Source organism: Macrobrachium nipponense, chromosome 11, assembly GCF_015104395.2.
Source record: "Macrobrachium nipponense isolate FS-2020 chromosome 11, ASM1510439v2, whole genome shotgun sequence".
In the NCBI taxonomy this organism is placed as follows: Eukaryota; Metazoa; Arthropoda; class Malacostraca; order Decapoda; family Palaemonidae; genus Macrobrachium; species Macrobrachium nipponense.
In genome coordinates this window covers 2,217,087-2,234,586 of record NC_061087.1, presented here as the reverse complement: position 1 = coordinate 2,234,586, position 17,500 = coordinate 2,217,087, and the positions used below count along the sequence as shown (strand labels likewise).

Genomic DNA, 17,500 nt, shown 5'->3' with positions numbered 1-17,500 from the left:
GGAAGAAAAAGGTCCGTGGATATAATCTGACCAAAGGACATGAAAGACCACTATAAAAAGGGGTCATAGCACTTGAGTGAGAGTCGAATATAGACAGACTCTCTACAGATAAGAGAGAGAGATGAGTGGTCAGATAAAAATGAGATAACCTCGTGCATAATGTCAACTAGTTCTATTAGATTTTCAGCAGTTGCATCAGACCGCAAAATGAACCATTTCCAGTTGAATCAATTTATTAATGAAAATACATGAGGTTACCAATTGTTGTTGTTGTGGGGGAAATTGCATAAGTAAAGGTCTATGATGGATTTTTGGAATATCCCAGAAAAGTTTGGCCACTTTCTGATTCTCCCTCGCTCGACAGATAATTAACTCATAGAACTGAATCTAATTCACGTAATCGTACTGGTGGTATATAAAAGAAGGAGGACAAATGTACCAAATGTGAAAGACTGATCAGAGTATCATCATGATTTCTATATACAAATCTAAGCCCTATCCGCTCACCGGGGACTTAGCAAAGGGCGGCTACCTCAGCTGGTAGCATTATGTCGCCGTGTGTTGCATACATTCTTTTGATGAGATATGCCTCTTTGCATGAATCATCAAGTCAAGACTCTGATTATTAGGTTCTGATATTGATAGCATTCCCTGCGACCTACGAAGAAACGAGCTTTGACTTCTGATAGAGCCTCATTCACTTTCCTCCTCTCCTCATCTCTCTCTCTCTCTCTCGTCTCTCTCTCTCTCTCTCTCTCTCTCTCTATATATATATATATATATATATATATATATATAATATATATATAATACTACACACACACACACACACACACACACATATATATATATATATATATATATATATATATTATATATATATATATGTAGTGTATCCATATATATCTTTCGTATCGAGTCGCTCCATTTATAAAGGGAACCAATAAATGCAACTTACATTCTGAGAGACGAACGAGGGTGAGTTGCCTGTCTTCAGCTGATCGGTCGCTGTTACTAAGATCGACTCGATCACTTTTTTTCAAATATATCAGTTCTCAGTTACTGAGAAGTGATTAGATAAATATTAACCAAGAATTTTCCATGACGGCGCTCGGGGAATTTCTGATAATGGAGACTCTACCTCGACGATTGGACAATAAGTTTTTAAGAGTTATGTAAGAACTGGGAGCTGATTTACATAATGCAATAGGAATATTCGGGTAGATATATGCAGTGGCGTAACTAAGGGGGGTGGGATGTAGGGGGGCACTGTAGGGGCGGGGTTGGTGGCACTCTGGCATCTTTTGAGTAGGTCTGGTCTGGCATGAATCTAGATTTTATAGTATATTTCGCCCGCTGCTCTTTTTTTTTTTTTTTTTTATGAAATCAAATAAATGGCTGAAATGTATAGGCCTAAAATGTGCGTTTAATTTTCACCACTTTTGCACTTTTCAACGCGGGACTGGGGCTTTACGGGCTGCTCTATGAACAAGAGCCCGTGCTGGCATAAGGCCAGCTCAATCAAAAACAACGATTGGGGCAGCGGTGCTTTCAGAGTCCTCCCCGGGCGCCACTAACGCTATAGTTACGCCACTGAATATATGTCAAGATTTCTTAGATGTTTAGACGTAGTTTGAGTACATTATGAAGGTTTGCAAGTCACGCCGGAATCTGCAAATAAGACGGACGAATATCCTTTCAAGAAAATTATTCTGTGCCATAAAGTGAAAAGCTGAAAAGATATAATAAATTGATCATCATACAGACAATAGGCCTATCCAAATGGTGGTGGAGGTGGGTGGGTTGGTGGAGAGAGAGAGAGGGGGGGGCGGTGGCAAATTGTAGGAGGTGTGAGTCAAGAATTTTGTCGAGAAACTTCTTAGATATGAAATTATTATTATTATTATTATTATTATTATTATTATTATTATTATTATTAGAAAGCAGACCCTCTCTCAAGCGTACTTTATAAGTGATGGCTGCCTCGGCAGCGTTAAGGTTACGCTTGTAGAGATTCTTCTCTAATTTTCGAATAGCGGCTTTTTCCGTACTACTTAAACAGGCTAGTAGAGCGCCTATGGAGTCATTATCAAATACAGGGTCAAGATCGGTACTTATGTTTCAACTTATACAGATAAATTATGATATCATATTCATCAAAGTCAACAACGAAAAAACGTTAGAGAGAAACCGTGAATGACTTTGATGACTATGATATCATAGTTTATCTGTATAAGTTGAAACATAAGCACCGATCTTGACACTGTATTTGATAATGACCCCATATAGCGCTCTATTAGTTTGTTTAAGCAGTACGGAAAAAGCCGCTATTCGAAAAATAGAGAAGAATCTCTACAAGCGTGACGCTGCCGCGGTAGCTGTCACTTTAAACAAAGTATTATTATTATTATTATTATTATTATTATTATTATTATTATTTTATTTATTTATTAATTTTTGGTGTACCACAGTCCTCCAATTCGACTGGGTGGTATTTATAGTGTGGGGTTCCGGGTTGCATCCTGCCTCTTGGGAGTCCATCACTTTTCTTACTATGTGCGCCGTTTCTAGGATCACACTCTTCTGCATGAGTCCTGGAGCTACTTCAGCCTCTAGTTTTTCAAGATTCCTTTTCAGGGATCTTGGGATCGTGCCTAGTGTCCCTGTGATTATGGGTACAATTTCCACTGGCATATCCCACATCCTTCTTATTTCTATTTCCAGGTCTTAATACTTAATCCATTTTTTCCCTTTCTTTCTCTTCAACTCTGGTGTCCCATGGTATTGCGACATCAATGAGTGATACTTTCTTCTTGATTTTGTCAATCAACGTCACTTCTGGTCTATTTACACGTATCACCCTAGCTGTTCTGATACCATAGTCCCAGAGGATCTTTGCGTGATCGTTTTCTATCACTCCCTCAGGTTGGTGCTCGTACCACTTATTACTGCAAGGTAGCTGATGTTTCTTGCACAGGCGCCAGTGGAGGGCTTTTGCCACTGAATCATGCCTCTTTTTGTACTGATTCTCTGCAAGTGCCGGACATTCGCTTGCTATGTGGTTTACAGTTTCATTTTTCGTATTGCACCTACTACATATGGGGGAGATGTTATTTCCATCTATCGTTCCTTGGACGTATCTGGTTCTTAGGGCCTGATCTTGTGCCGCTGTTATCATTCCTTCAGTTTCCTTCTTAAGCTCTCCCCTCTGTAGCCATTGTCATGTGTCATCGCTGGCTAGTTCTTTGGTCTGTCTCATGTATTGGCAGTGCATTGGTTTGTTGTGCCAGTCCTTTGTTCTATTTTTCATTCTCCTGTCTCTGTATATTTCTGGGTCTTCGTCTACTTTTATCAGTCCTTCTTCCCATGCACTCTTGAGCCACTCGTCTTCACTGGTTTTCAGATATTGCCCCAGTGATCTGTTCTCGATGTTGACCTAGTCCTCTATACTTAGTAATCCTCTCCCTCCTTCCTTTCGTGTTATGTATAATCTGTCCGTATTAGCTCTTGGGTGTGGTGCTTTGTGTATTGTCATATGTTTCCTAGTTTTCTGGTCTATGCTGCGGAGTTCTGCCTTCGTCCACTCTACTATTCCTGCGCTGTATCTGATTACTGGCACTGCCCAGTGGGCAGTGCCCATGTGTTTATGGCTTTTATCATATTTCCGGCATTGAGTTTTCACTTGAGTATTGCCTTGAGTCCCTGCACATATTCTTTCCTGATCGTGTCTTTCATCTCTTGGTGTTTTATATCCGTTCCTTACATTATTCCCAGGTATTTGTATCCCGTCTCATCTATGTGTTTGATGTTGCTCCCATGTGGTAGCTTTAACCCTTCAGTCCTTGTTACTTTGCCCTTTTGTATGCTATTCAGAACTCCATCCTGATGTCCCTAGATACAGTCCTTACAGTCTGGATTAGGGTATCTATTTCCTTGATGTTCTTACCATACAGCTTGATGTCGTCCATGAGCATCAGATGGTTAATTCTGTTGCCTCTTTTCTTAAGTTGGTACCCAGCATCCATCTTCCGTAGTACTTTTGTCATGGGAATCATGGCTACTAAAAGAGTAGGGGGGGACAGTGAGTCGCCCTGGAAGATTCCTCTGCTAGTCTTACTCCAGAGCTTGTAAGTATATTCCAGTTGCGCATTGTATTTTTGAGGAAGCTGATGGCGTTTTCCTCTGCCCCATATATTTTCAGGCATTCTATTAGCCATGTGTGTGGTCTTATGTCGAAGACTTTCTTATAGTCAATCCATGCCATGCTTAGGTTGGTTTTCCTTCTCCTACTGTTCTTCGTTACCATTTTGTCTATCAGGAGCTGGTCTTTTGTGCCCTTACACTTCCTTCTGCAGCCTTTCTATTGGTGGGGGATAGTGTTTGTCTCCTCTAAGTAATTGTATAGCCTTTCACTGATGATACCTGTTAGTAACTTCCACATTATTGGTAGGCAGGTGTTAGGCCTGTAGTTACTGGCTATATTTCCCTTACTCTTGTCTTTTTGTACTAAGGATGTTCTTCCTGTGGTCATCCATTTGGGCACATGGTGATTTGTGATACAATGCTAGAGTTGTTCTGCTATTCGTGGGTGTAGGGGCTTGAAGATTTTGAGCCAGTATCCATGGACTTCATCGGGACCTTGGGCTTTCTAGTTGGGCATTTTCTTTAGTTGGTGTCTGACTGTGTCTGTCGTGATGTCAGTGAATCTTTGTTTTATTCTCCCTGTTTCTCCTTCCTTGACTTCCTCGAGCCATGTTGCATGTTTGTTGTGTGATTACGGATTGTTCCATATGTTTTCCCCGAGTCTCTTACTTGGTTCGGCTATTATTATTATTATTATTATTATTATTATTATTATTATTATTATTATTATTATTATTATTATTATTATTATTATTTCTTTGCATTAATGCTCCGTCATTCGTATATTAATAAAAAATTGAAAACACTCGTCAATGTGTCCATGGTCTACTCTGAATGAAATAAACACCGGCTGATTATATTCACACGGCAGTTCCTCCAAAGGAGAGGCAATCATTAAGAAAACTCAAGTTTATTACAAAATCAAATTCATCTGAAGCAAAAATGAATCATCTCTCGTAAAACATGTTTACACGATTATCTCTTTACCAAATATATTATTGTTATCATTATTACTAATATTTTCTTTTGGTCTATCACAGTCATCCAATTCGATTGGGTGGTTTCTATAGTGGGGAGTTCCGGGTTCCATCACTTTTCTCACTATGAGCGCTGTTTCTAGTAACAGACTCTTCTGCATGAGCCCTGGAACTACTTATTGTTATTATTACTATTTTGATATGAGCCTCTCCTTTAGGGGAGTGACATTTTACAGTTGAAACAATTTGATCGCTGACGGTTTCCCCAGTAAAAGTGATGGTTCAAAATTAGCTACTCATTAATGTACAGAACACTATTTAAATGCAATACGTTAAAAAAATCATTATTAATTTCACCCAGCAATAAGGAAAAATTCTCCGTTCCAGACGTATAACTCAAAATAAATAATAATAATAATAATATAATAATAATAATAATAATAATAATAATAATAATAATAATAATAATAGAGGACTGCGTCAACATCGAGAACAGAGCACTGGGGCAATATATGAAGACCAGTGAAGACGAGTGGCTCAAGAGTGCATGGGAAGTAGGACTGATAAAAGTAGACGAAGACCCAGAAATATACAGAGACAGGAGAATGATAAGCAGAACCGAGGAATGACACAACAAACCAATGCACGGACAAGACATGAGACAGACTAAAGAACTAGCCAGCAAAGACACGTGGCAATGGCTACGGAAGGGAGAGCTCAAGAAGGAAACTGAAGGAATGATAACAGCGGCACAAAATCAGGCCCTAAGAACCAGATATGTTCAAAGAACGATAGATGGAAATAACATCTCTCCCATATGTAGGAGGTGCAATACGAAAAATGAAACCATAAACCACATAGCAAGCGAATGTCCGGTGCTTGCACAGAACCAATACAAAAAGAGGCATGATTCAGTGGCAAAAGCCCTCCACTGGAGCCTGTGCAAGAAACACCAGCTACCTTGCAGTAATAAGTGGTACGAGCACCAACCTGAAGGAGTGATAGAAAACGATCAGGCAAAGATTCTCTGGGACTATGGTATCAGAACAGATAGGGTGATACGTGCAAATAGACCAGACGTGACGTTGACTGAGAAAATCAAGAAGAAAGTATCACTCATTGATGTCGCAATACAATGGGACACCAGAGTTGAAGAGAAAGAAAGGAAAAAATGGATAAGTATCAAGATCTGAAAATAGAAATAAGAAGGATATGGGATATGCCAGTGGAAATTGTACCCATAATCATAGGAACACTAGGCACGATCCCAAGATCCCTGAAAAGGAATCTTGAAAAACTAGAGGCTGAAGTAGCCTCAGGACTCATGCAGAGCAGAAGAGTGTGATCCTAGAAACGGCGCACATAGTAAGAAAAGTGATGGACTCCTAAGGAGGCATGATGCAACCCGGAACCCCACACTATAAATACCACCCAGTCGAATTGGAGGACTGTGATAGACAAAAGAAAAAAAAAATGATTATATGGCTGTCTGGATGCCGTTTAATTTGTATTGCATCCAGACGACTGTACTGTTTAATGAAGTTCGCTTGAGAGAGGGTCTTCTTCCGAAATAATAATAATAATAATAATAATAATAATAATAATAATAATAATAATAATAATAATAATAATAATAATAATAATAATAACAACTGCGGCACAAGGCCAGGCCCTAAGAACCAGATATGTCCAAAGAGCTATGGATGGGAATAACATCTCACCCATATGCAGGAAGTGTAATAAAAAAAAAAAAAGACCTTAAACCACATAGCAAGCGAATGTCCGGCACTTGCACAGAACCGGTATAAAAAGAGGCATGATTCAGTGGCAAAAGCCCTCCACTGGAGCCTGTGCAAAAACCACCAGCTACCTTGCAGTAATGAGTGGTACAAACATCAACCTGAGGGAATGATAGAAAACGATCCAGACGTGACGTTGATTGACAAAATCAAGAAGAAAGTATCACTCATTCATGTCACAATAACATGGGGCACCAGAGTAGAAGAGAAAGAAAGATAAAAGACTGATAAGTATCAAGACCTGCAAATAGAAATAAGAAAGATATGGGATATACCAGTGAAAATTGTACCCATAATCATAGGAACCCTAGGCACGATCCCCAAATCCCTGAAAGGAAACCTGGAAAAATTAGATGCCGAAGTTGCTCCAGGGCTCATGCAGAAGGGTGTGCTCCTAGAAACAGCGCACATAGTGAGAAAATTGATGGACTCCTAAGGAGGCAGGATGCAACCCGGAACCCCACACTATGAAAAAAAAAAAAAAAAACCTCAGTGGAACAGGATGACTGTGATAAAAATAATAATAACAATAATACTATTTGCTGTTTCAACGGCATTTACCTTGTAGAGATGCCTCTGTATTCTTCTCGTCTGCAAGTAGGTGGTATGATGAATTTTCAAAGGACATAGAAAGACATTCTGCTTTTGTTGTGTATTTTACTTTTACGCCTCAAATCACACGCAGGTGGTCCTCTAATGAGAGCTCGTCGTGCGTCCTGGCGTGAGACTAAAATAAGCAACAAAAGCAGAATATCTTTGCAAGTCCTTTGGAAATATATTATATTCTCCCTACCTGCAGACGAGAAGAATATAATAAGAACAGAGAAGCCTCTCTAAGTTAAATGCCACTGAAACACCAATTATTATTATTATCATTTCAGAAGAAGACCCTCTCTCAAGCAAACTTCATTTAACAGTATGGCCGTCTGGATGCAATACAAACTACACGGCAACCAGACGGCCATATTATTATTTTTTATCACAGTCCTCCAATTCGACTGGGTGTATTTATAGTGTAGGGTTCCGGGTTGCATCCTGCCTCCTTAGGAGTCCATCACTTTCCTTACTGTGTGCGCTGTTTCCAGGAGCGCACTCTTTTGCATTAGTCCTGGAGCTACTCCAGCCTCTAGTTTTTCCAGATTCCTTTTCAGGGATCTTGGAATCGTGCCTAATGTTCCTATGATTACAGGTACAATTTCCACTGGCATATCCCATATCCTTCTTATTTCTTTTTTAAGGTCTTGATAATTATCCATTTTCTCTCTTTCTTTCTCATTAACTCCGGTGTCTCATGGTATTGCGACATCAATAAGTGATACTTTCTTCTTCTTCTTCTTCTTCTTCTTATTATTATTATTAATATTATTATTATTATTATTATTATTATTATTATTATTTTAGTAAAGTCCAATGTATTTCGTCCAAATTGCCTCCTTGGCCAGAATTGTTCTGATGCTTCTGCATTTTGATCTTGCTTGATGGGGTTTGCTCTCATCCACTTCAGTTTTGATAGCTTTTATCCCTTTCTGTAATGCGATCTCTTATCTATTTTAGGCGTGTAATCCGTTTCGATTGTCCTTTTGATTTCCTTAGATTTTCACACTTCGCCATTTTATTCTGTTGAATAAAATGGCAGAATTCAGCGAATTAATCTTATACTATATTATCTTTTCTATTCTTCTTATTACTCGCTTTTCTGGCTCAGCAATACTTCGCAATAATTGGCCAATATTCATATTGGGAATAATGCTGAAAGTGGTATTTTATTTAGAACAGCATTATTCCCAATATGAATATTGGCCAATTATTGCGAAGTATCGCTGAGCCAGAAAAGCGAGTAATAAGAAAAATAGAAAAGATAATATATAAGATTAATTCGCCGAATTCTGCCATTTTATTCAACAGAATTTGTTTAAAAGAGGATCTTCTTCCAAAATATTATTATTATTATTATTATTATTATTATTATTATTATTATTATTATTATTATTATTATTATTATTATTATCTTAACTCATATTTCTGGAACGAAGAATTTGTCTTGATATCGTTAGGTGAAATCAATAGGCATTTGAAAAAAAAATTTTGCATTTACTAAATAGTGTTCTGTACATTATGCAATAACAGATTTGGAACCATCACATTTGCTAGGGAAACTTTCGGCGGTCAAATTGTTTTAACGGTAAACTGTCAATTCCTACTCACAAGGGATATATAGGCTCGCAGTGTCTCCTGGGGCCTGGATCCTCAGCCAGGTTATTTAGCCCATAGATATAACTCTATATCTATGATTTAACCAGTGTTGTTACTGGGTGGGGAGGGGGGAGGGTTGGATATCGTACCTTTTTGGTGAACAGCAACCCCTTTTCCCTACCAAAAAATAAAATCCCACGGGTCATTAAAGATAACGATCAGCAGTGTCCATATAGTTTCTTGTGCGTAGCGACATGTATGATTAAGCTGTTTTAATTTACAAATAACTGCATATCAAACTTGAAAACAAGTGTAGAATAAATTTTACCAAATTATGATTTAGTACACAAGTTACTTCAGTTACAGCTGTTTTTTTTTCTTCAAATTTATTTAAATATTGTTTAAACTAATAAGGTGACTTGCTCCTTCAATCTAATTAAATAAAAATGAGTCTCATATATTAGAGGAAGTTTAGCCACTTTAGCGGACGTTAATCCTTCAGTTCATTGATGAAATCATTCTTCTTTGTCGATTCATTGGTGTTTATGCACCATTTACTCTACTGCTGTCATTATTGGTTTCTTTACTTCGAGAAGGGTCGTTTTCCCATGCTTTTTTCAGAAAACACAAAAGTCACAAAGGTTAAATTACAACAGGGGATCATAACGTCACGAGTCAGCAACTGTCAAAACCAGTCCGGATAGAATGAAGGTCTCAGGCACACCATTGCGTACCAAAATGCCGGGCGGAAAGTATACAGAAATAAAGTGTTTAATACGAAAAGTAAAAAAAAAAAAAAAAAAAAAAAAAAAAAAAAAAAATCCAGGCATACTAAAAAGAAGCACAAGACTGATTCTGAGAAGTATAATAATTTATCTGCGCTAGTACAAGGAGTAATTCGCTCTCCAAGGCACTAGCCATTTGGCCAAAAAGCTCTGAAAGATACTCTGAACGAATGCAGTTATGTTTGTAACTGAATATCGCTGAAAAAATGCTCAGAAAACGGATATGAGAAATGCACGAAAAAAGAAGTAATACGAAACCAAGATCACTTTTGCAGCAGCCCTGATCTGTATTTCGTTGGAAAGTGTCCAGCAAAGGTAACATAATATTCCCCACACATTCCCACGATGTACTATTTCTGGGTCGCTCTTCTGTTCCTTTCCCAGCCGCCGCCACCAGTCTCGCGTTGCTATGGTCGCTTAATGAGAACGTTCACTGGAAGAACTAGGCTGTCACAGACACACGAAGAAATTCCTCTTGATAATCACTTTAACTCAACAGTTCCTTGGGAATGCAGTTCCTTTCCTGTCAATAATCGACGTAACCAGCATGAATCATTGATAACTAAGTTTGAAACATGAAGTCACATAGGGGACATTCGTCGAAAAAATATATTTAAGGGAACTTTTAACTGGTACATAAACTCATTCATATTTATCACCATTGAATTAGAAATTATTATTTTTTCTGAGAGGGAGAGGGGGATATCACGATTACATGCTCACTGTCCCTTGTCTTTTCGCCATTAGTATGCTAACCCTTAAGCTCACGGTTGATTAACATTTCGTATATTTGAGTGTCACAGATTCTGTTAATTTGAAATTAATATTTTGACCGAACCCGTATTCCATCCACAGAGAAGAGGACGCGAGATGTACAGTCTACTCTGCCACCTTGTGGTTTTATGACATTGCGCGCATGCGTGCATGAGCATGGCCCCTGAATTTCTATGATTCTTCATTTCCTCATCGCTGAATCACATAACTGCTGAGCAGATGCCAGAGCCGAAGTGAGCTCGCCGAAGAGAATAAATCAGAACCTTCAATTAGTGAGGAAACTTGAACAACAGAAGCAGAGACACGAGCAGTGAAGGTTTGGCAATGCTCGCTGTTACTATTTGCTGTACCACCCACTTCTCTTGAAGCTTTTACACAAATACGCCCAAGGCCCGAATAAATTAAGGCGCGCCCGCGGACACCCGAGTCTCGGCAAATACTCAGCGAAATTATATGATATCTCAAACATCTGTGTCGCAAATGTGATTCATCGCCTCCCTTCCCCTTCGGTGCCGTGTCTCGACTGATGTTATTTTTCATTTTGTATTTGTTTTAATCCTTGTCCTTTTTACGCGCAAAATATTTTGGAAATTAGGTCCATCTTTATCTTTAAAAGTTATTCAGATTATTCAGCTCCTTAATGTTTCTCATTTCGTTACAATTATGTTTTACTTAATAATGATCCCCCTATGTGTCTGTGGAAGTGTGTGCGCGATTTGGGTTTTAGAGGACACCTGCTTGGAAATATTTGATCCTCGAGGGCTAGTACTAAACACGACAAAACAGTGATTCATCTACATTGTTTCGTCGCGATTAGTACTATAGTAGATTCACATCACGCGTGCATTTGATGTCTAGGCCCGTCCCTAACGACGCTCCTGATTGGCTGTTGATAAGCCAATCGCAGAGCAGGAAACAATCAGTCTCTCGAGAGAGTTCACATGGGTAGGATTTCTGTGGCACCTCTCCTGAGAGGTACGTCTTTCAGGAGAGGTGGAGCATACATCCTGCCTATGTGAACTTTCGAGAGAGAGCGAGAGTTTCCAGCCCTGTCATTGGCTTATCAACAGCCAATCACGAGCGTCGTAAGGGACTGGCCTAGACATCAGATGGACGGTTGATGTGAATCTACTATAGCTCGTAGGTGGGGGGAGGGGTCCCACATATTTCGCCGTGTTTAGTACTAGCCCCTGGTGGAACAGATGCACTTAAGGACTAGTACTAAACACAGCGAAATATATTTGACTCCCCACGGGCTAGTACAAAACACGGCGAAACAGTCTAGATGAATAAGTTTATCCGTGTTTAGCATTAGCCATCGCAGATCAAATGTTCCTAATAAGGCCTCTCCACGCTAGGAAACATTGTCGGAAACAAAGATTACAAACAATTTGAAAACAGTTTGCAAACAAAGTTTACAAACTGTTTGCAAACACTTTTTACCGTATATTTGTTTCCTATCCAGAATAAAAAGCTTTTAGTGTTTCTTTGTGTATAAGTGTATATGCGCATGTATAATGTAGATATATATATATATATATATAATATATATATATATATATATATATATACTCGTATGTGTGTATATATAAATACATATTTAACCATTTATTTAAATACATGCATTTATATCCACTTTATACGTACGTACTTAATATATTTGTATATATATGCATGTACATAGATAGACACTGGTATGTATATATATACTATATATATATATATATATATATATATATATATATATATATATATATATATTTATACTATATATATATATAATATATATATATATATATATATATATATATATATATTTACATATGTGCATGTCCATATTTACACATATGTAGATGTGCATATGTATATATTTATATATAGTACACATGTGCATGTGAGACTCCTTTTTCTAAAAACTTCCTTATTACCCATCTCTTTTTTCTATCCCTTATCCCTCTTCTTCCTGGAGTGCATTACCATTGCCGAGCAGAACTCAAAGGCTGCTGCACCAACAGCCATCCTGACGACAACTGAGGTCTGACAGGAAACACTGCTTGCAAACAGTTTCCAAGCAATGTTTCCTAGTGTGGACAGGCCTTAAGAGAGTTGCTCATTTCACTTATTCCTTGGGGATTTCGGGATTTCACATATTTACTGTCACATACGCTGGGTCGCCCATAAATCACCCGACAGCTTCAGGACTGACAGAAACAAATAGAGCTGATGAGGAATATCATTCCCTGCTAACAATAGTTTATTTTCGCTGAGAGAGAAATTGGGGTTTTCTTTTTATGGTGAGAGACATAGAAGGACCTAACTGTCCAAAACTATCTGGGAATTGCGAGAAAATTATTTTGTGACGGCAAACTCGCATCTTTAAAGAGGTGATTCGCTTGATTCAGGAAAAAAACAAAGGAAGGTTAAGAATTCTTCTTTACCTTAATCTTTTTATCCTTATACTCAGTTCTGAATATGCATGTATTTTTAATATATATATATATATATAATAAGTGAATCCCACAGGAAAATGATAGTCAGAAATCCAACGCTTTCTTGGATTTCTGACTATCATTTTCCTGTGGGATTCGCTTATTTATGAAGTCACGTGCATCTACTGTGATTTTTTAAGCATATATATATATATATATATATATATATATATATATATATATATATATATATATTATATATATAGCATATGTACATACAATATACATATCACCCATACATTGTTTCCATTCAAGAGGATGGCTCTTAGGTCTTGAAATAATGGTTGTCAACAAGTATTCTGGGGAAACTCGGATCGCCCCCCAGCTTTTCTCTAAGGTGAGTTTACACCAGGCTTCACCGCACGCTGCATACGTAAGACTCGGCACCAACTCCTCCCAAATTCTTGTTAGCCTCGACTACTGGACTGCTCATTAGGGTGTGTTAGTGGTGTGGCGTGAGTCTTGATGAGCAGTCCAGTAGGCGGGGCTAGCAAGAGTTTGGGAGGATTTGGTGATGAGTCTTACATATGCAGCGTGCGGTGAAGCCTGGTGTAAACTCACCTTAGAGAAAAGCTGGGGGGCGATCCGAGTTTCCCCAGAATACTTGTTGACAACCATTATTTCAAAACCTAAGAGCCATCTGCCTTTTGACTACCAGATACCTAACTCATGGGTCAAGTCAATGAAACACAAAGAATATGAACGAAACTCGCCTAAAACGCTAACTACCCCATCCAAAATTGATCTTAGAACTCTGATGAAGCTAACTACATAATTTTTCATTCAATACTTTTCACTTACTCGGGGAGTATGCCTACAAACTGCGGTGTTCTGCGTTGAGTTAAAGATAAAAGAATTTTAGAATAGGATATTTATGATTTATTTATTAAAATTAAAATGTGAACAATAAATAATGTGCATGTTAAACAGTACAGAAAAATGATAAATTATAGCATATTTATTTTAATTTTCGTTGGAGAAACAATGCTCTATTTGATGGTAGACTTTAGCATGTGCTCCAAGTAAGATGGAAGTCGGATCATTCCTAGTTTCTTTTAAAGGAGTGGCGCTGTAAGGGGCTTAACCTTCAAGTCCTTAGCAAGCCTTTTAGGACCAGGTCAAGTTCCTCGTTGGACCAGTGGGTATTGTGCTCGCCTACCAATTTGGTAGTCATGAGTTCAATTGCCCGCTCTGCCAATGTGGAATCAGAGGAATTTGTTTCTGGTGATTAGAAATTTATTTTTCTATATAATGTGGTTCGGATCCCACAATAAGCTGTAGGTCTTGTTGCTAGGTAACCAACTGGTTCCTAGCACGTAAAAATATTTAATCCTTTGGGCCAGTCCTAGGAGAGCTGTTAATCAGCTCAGTGGTTTGGTTAATTTAAGATATATTTAATTAGGTCAAAACCCCATACCTGGCAACTAATTCACTGGTTAGAACAAAACTACCCGTACTCTCCTGGGAATTGAACCTTTTGCTCAGTATACCAGAATGTTACCGATTACATAAAGTGACCCATATGTTGCATTTATATACATAAAGTTAAGTATATCTTAGTTTAACCAGACCACTGAGCTGCTTAACAGCTCTCCTAGGGCTGGTTCGAAGGATTAGATATTTTTTTGTGGCAAGGAACCAATTGGTTACCTAGAAACGGGACATACAGCTTATTGTGGGATCCAAACCACAATATATGGAGACATTAATTTCTAATCACCAGAAATAAATTCCTCTGATTCCACGTTGGCAGAGCGGGAAATCGAACTCACGACGACTGTATCGGTAGGTGAGCATGTAATCCATTCGTCCAATAAGGAGCTATATATATACATATTATATATGTGTGTGTTCGGGTTTATATATATTTATATCTATGTATATATATATATATATATATATATATATATATATATATACTATTCCTATATATTCTCCCTATTAAAAGTCAGACATGACTTGAATACAAAGATTTAGTTTTCGAATGCAGACCAGTAGCCTATACCCTCATGGCAACACCAATCCGGCGATAAAAACAAAGAGGAAAGGAAGAAAAAATACGACAACATATTACTCGGTTGGTGTTACCAACATTTTAGAGGATAAAGAACTTGGAGAGAGGAGTTAAACGAGAAGGAAACAGCCGTTGCTTTTCCTGACAGTGTCATGAGAAAGCTTTGGCTTTTCAATTCTCAACATTAGAGCGAAAGATAACTAGACTTCTGGTGACAGACGCTTCAATGGATCAAATCGACTTTATTAAAGTTGATAAGAGAAATTATTATTACTTTCCATTCCCCTTTTTTCTGTACAGAGTATACTGCTGTATGAAACTCTCTGCCGCGGCCCATGAAACTTTCAGCCATGGCACAGTGATGGCCTATGTTGTTGGACCCTGTAACGGTGCCAGACGTACGATCATGACTAGCTTTAACCTTAAGATAAATACTGAGGCTATAGGGCTACAGTGTGTTATGTTTGATGATTGGAGGGTGGATGACCAACATACCAATTTGCAGCCCTCTAGCCTCAGTAGTTTTTAAGATCTGAGGGCGGACAGAAAAAGTGCGGACGGACAGACAGAAAGATATTTCAGTAATTTTACAGAAAACTAAAAATGGAGCCAGGAAATTTACTCTAGAATCACATTCTAAGAGGGACGAACTCTTATTTTAACCGCCCATGTCAGAGTTTTCTCTCACCTTACAATTAAAATTATGATCACTTTATTATTGGAACGGACGCCAAGTTATTGGCAAAGACAAGTCCTCAGATTCTATATAACTCAGCCCTGAGAAATTCTTAGTAGCATTTACGGGCTGCTTTAGAGCATGATCCCGTAATAATTTATGGGTGGCTTAATCTAAAAACATAATAAACTTGATGTTGTAACGCCAGTTTTAGTAGCCATAAACAAATCAATAAATCAATCAAAAGATAATCACTACTTACCGGCATTAAGCTCGATAGAAGAAGAGAGATCAACAAAAGGTTAAAACCTTGCATTGTCATAAGACAATATTTAGGCCAATGGCCAAGCACTGGGACTTATGAGATTATTCAGCACTGAAAATGAAATTTACAGACTGACAGAAAAAAGGCTTAAAACGAGTAAGAGGACGACAACCTCGCAGTTGCACTTTGACTTAATTGTTAAGGAAGAGTGGGAAGTGAGATGGAAGAAAGATTATGAACGGAGGTACAGTTAAAGGAATGAAACAGGGGTGCAGCTAGGGGCCGAAGGGACGCTGCAAAGATCCTTCAGTAATGCCTACAGTGCGGCACTATCCCCCTACGGGGAAATGGACAAATGAAAGCATCAAAAGCAAAATGAAACTTGCAACAGACATTAGAAGTCTCTCAAAGCGACAAGAGATCAAAAGGAAGGCCTAAGCCGAAAAGAAAGTTAAGTATATATCTTAGTTTTACCATACCACTTAACTGATTGACAGCTCTCCTCCTAGGGCTAGCCCGAAGGATTAGATTTTTTTTACGTGGCTAGGAACCAATTGGTTTCTTAGCAACGGGACCTACAGCTTATTGTGGGATCCGAACCACATTATATTAAGAAATGAATCTCTAATCACCAGAAATAAATTCCTCCAATTCCGTACTAATCGGCCGCGGGAAGTGAACTTGGGCTAACAGATTGATAGTCGAGTACGGAACCCACTCGTCCACTGAGGAACTAGACCTAATGCAGAGAGAGAGAGAGAGAGAGAGAGAGAGAGCAGAAACTTGAAAGTTACAAACAAGTACGATACAGGAACTATACTCTGTTTTTTTCCATCTGTCCACCCGCCTGTGGTGTTTGCGTATGGTAACACTGTGTCCCGGGCTTTAGATAGTTACGCAATGTGTAAGTTTTAGGTAAATAAAAGGATATCTGGGTGTACATTTGCAACTGAAAAGTGTTTTAATAATTTACTGTATGCGAATTACACCTTTAATATTCGAAATAGGATATTGTTATCATTGTTGAGTGTAAACTGAATGTAACTATCTAAAGCCTGGGACGCAGTGTTACCATACGCAAACACCACAGGCGGGTGGACAGATGGAAAAAAACCGAGTATAGGTCTAAAGCAGAGAGAGAGAGAGAGAGAGAGAGAGTAGAAAATTGAAGGTTACAAACAGGTAGGATACAGGGACTAGGTCTAAAGCAGAGAGAGAGAGAGAGAGAGAGAGAGAGAGAGAGAGTAGAAACTTGAAAGCTACAAACATAGGTAGGATACTGTCCAATGTACACAGTGCGTAGTGCATGTGATCCGCGAGTGTACAGTTACCAAGATAAACAAATAACTGACGTTGAAACGTCTGGTTTTCTTCTGTTGCTCTTG

The 17,500-nt window shown here is 38.4% G+C and overlaps 2 protein-coding genes across 3 annotated transcripts in view; both read right to left on the bottom strand.

The window, feature by feature from the left end:
* LOC135216320 (patched domain-containing protein 3-like) overlaps positions 1-17,500 on the bottom strand; it is a 91,731-nt gene that overhangs the window by 427 nt on the left and 73,804 nt on the right. The gene's annotated exons all lie outside the window — the stretch shown is intronic.
* The window catches only part of LOC135216497 (major facilitator superfamily domain-containing protein 12-like), a 35,957-nt gene that overhangs the window by 16,324 nt on the left and 2,133 nt on the right, over positions 1-17,500 (bottom strand). The window lies entirely within an intron of this gene.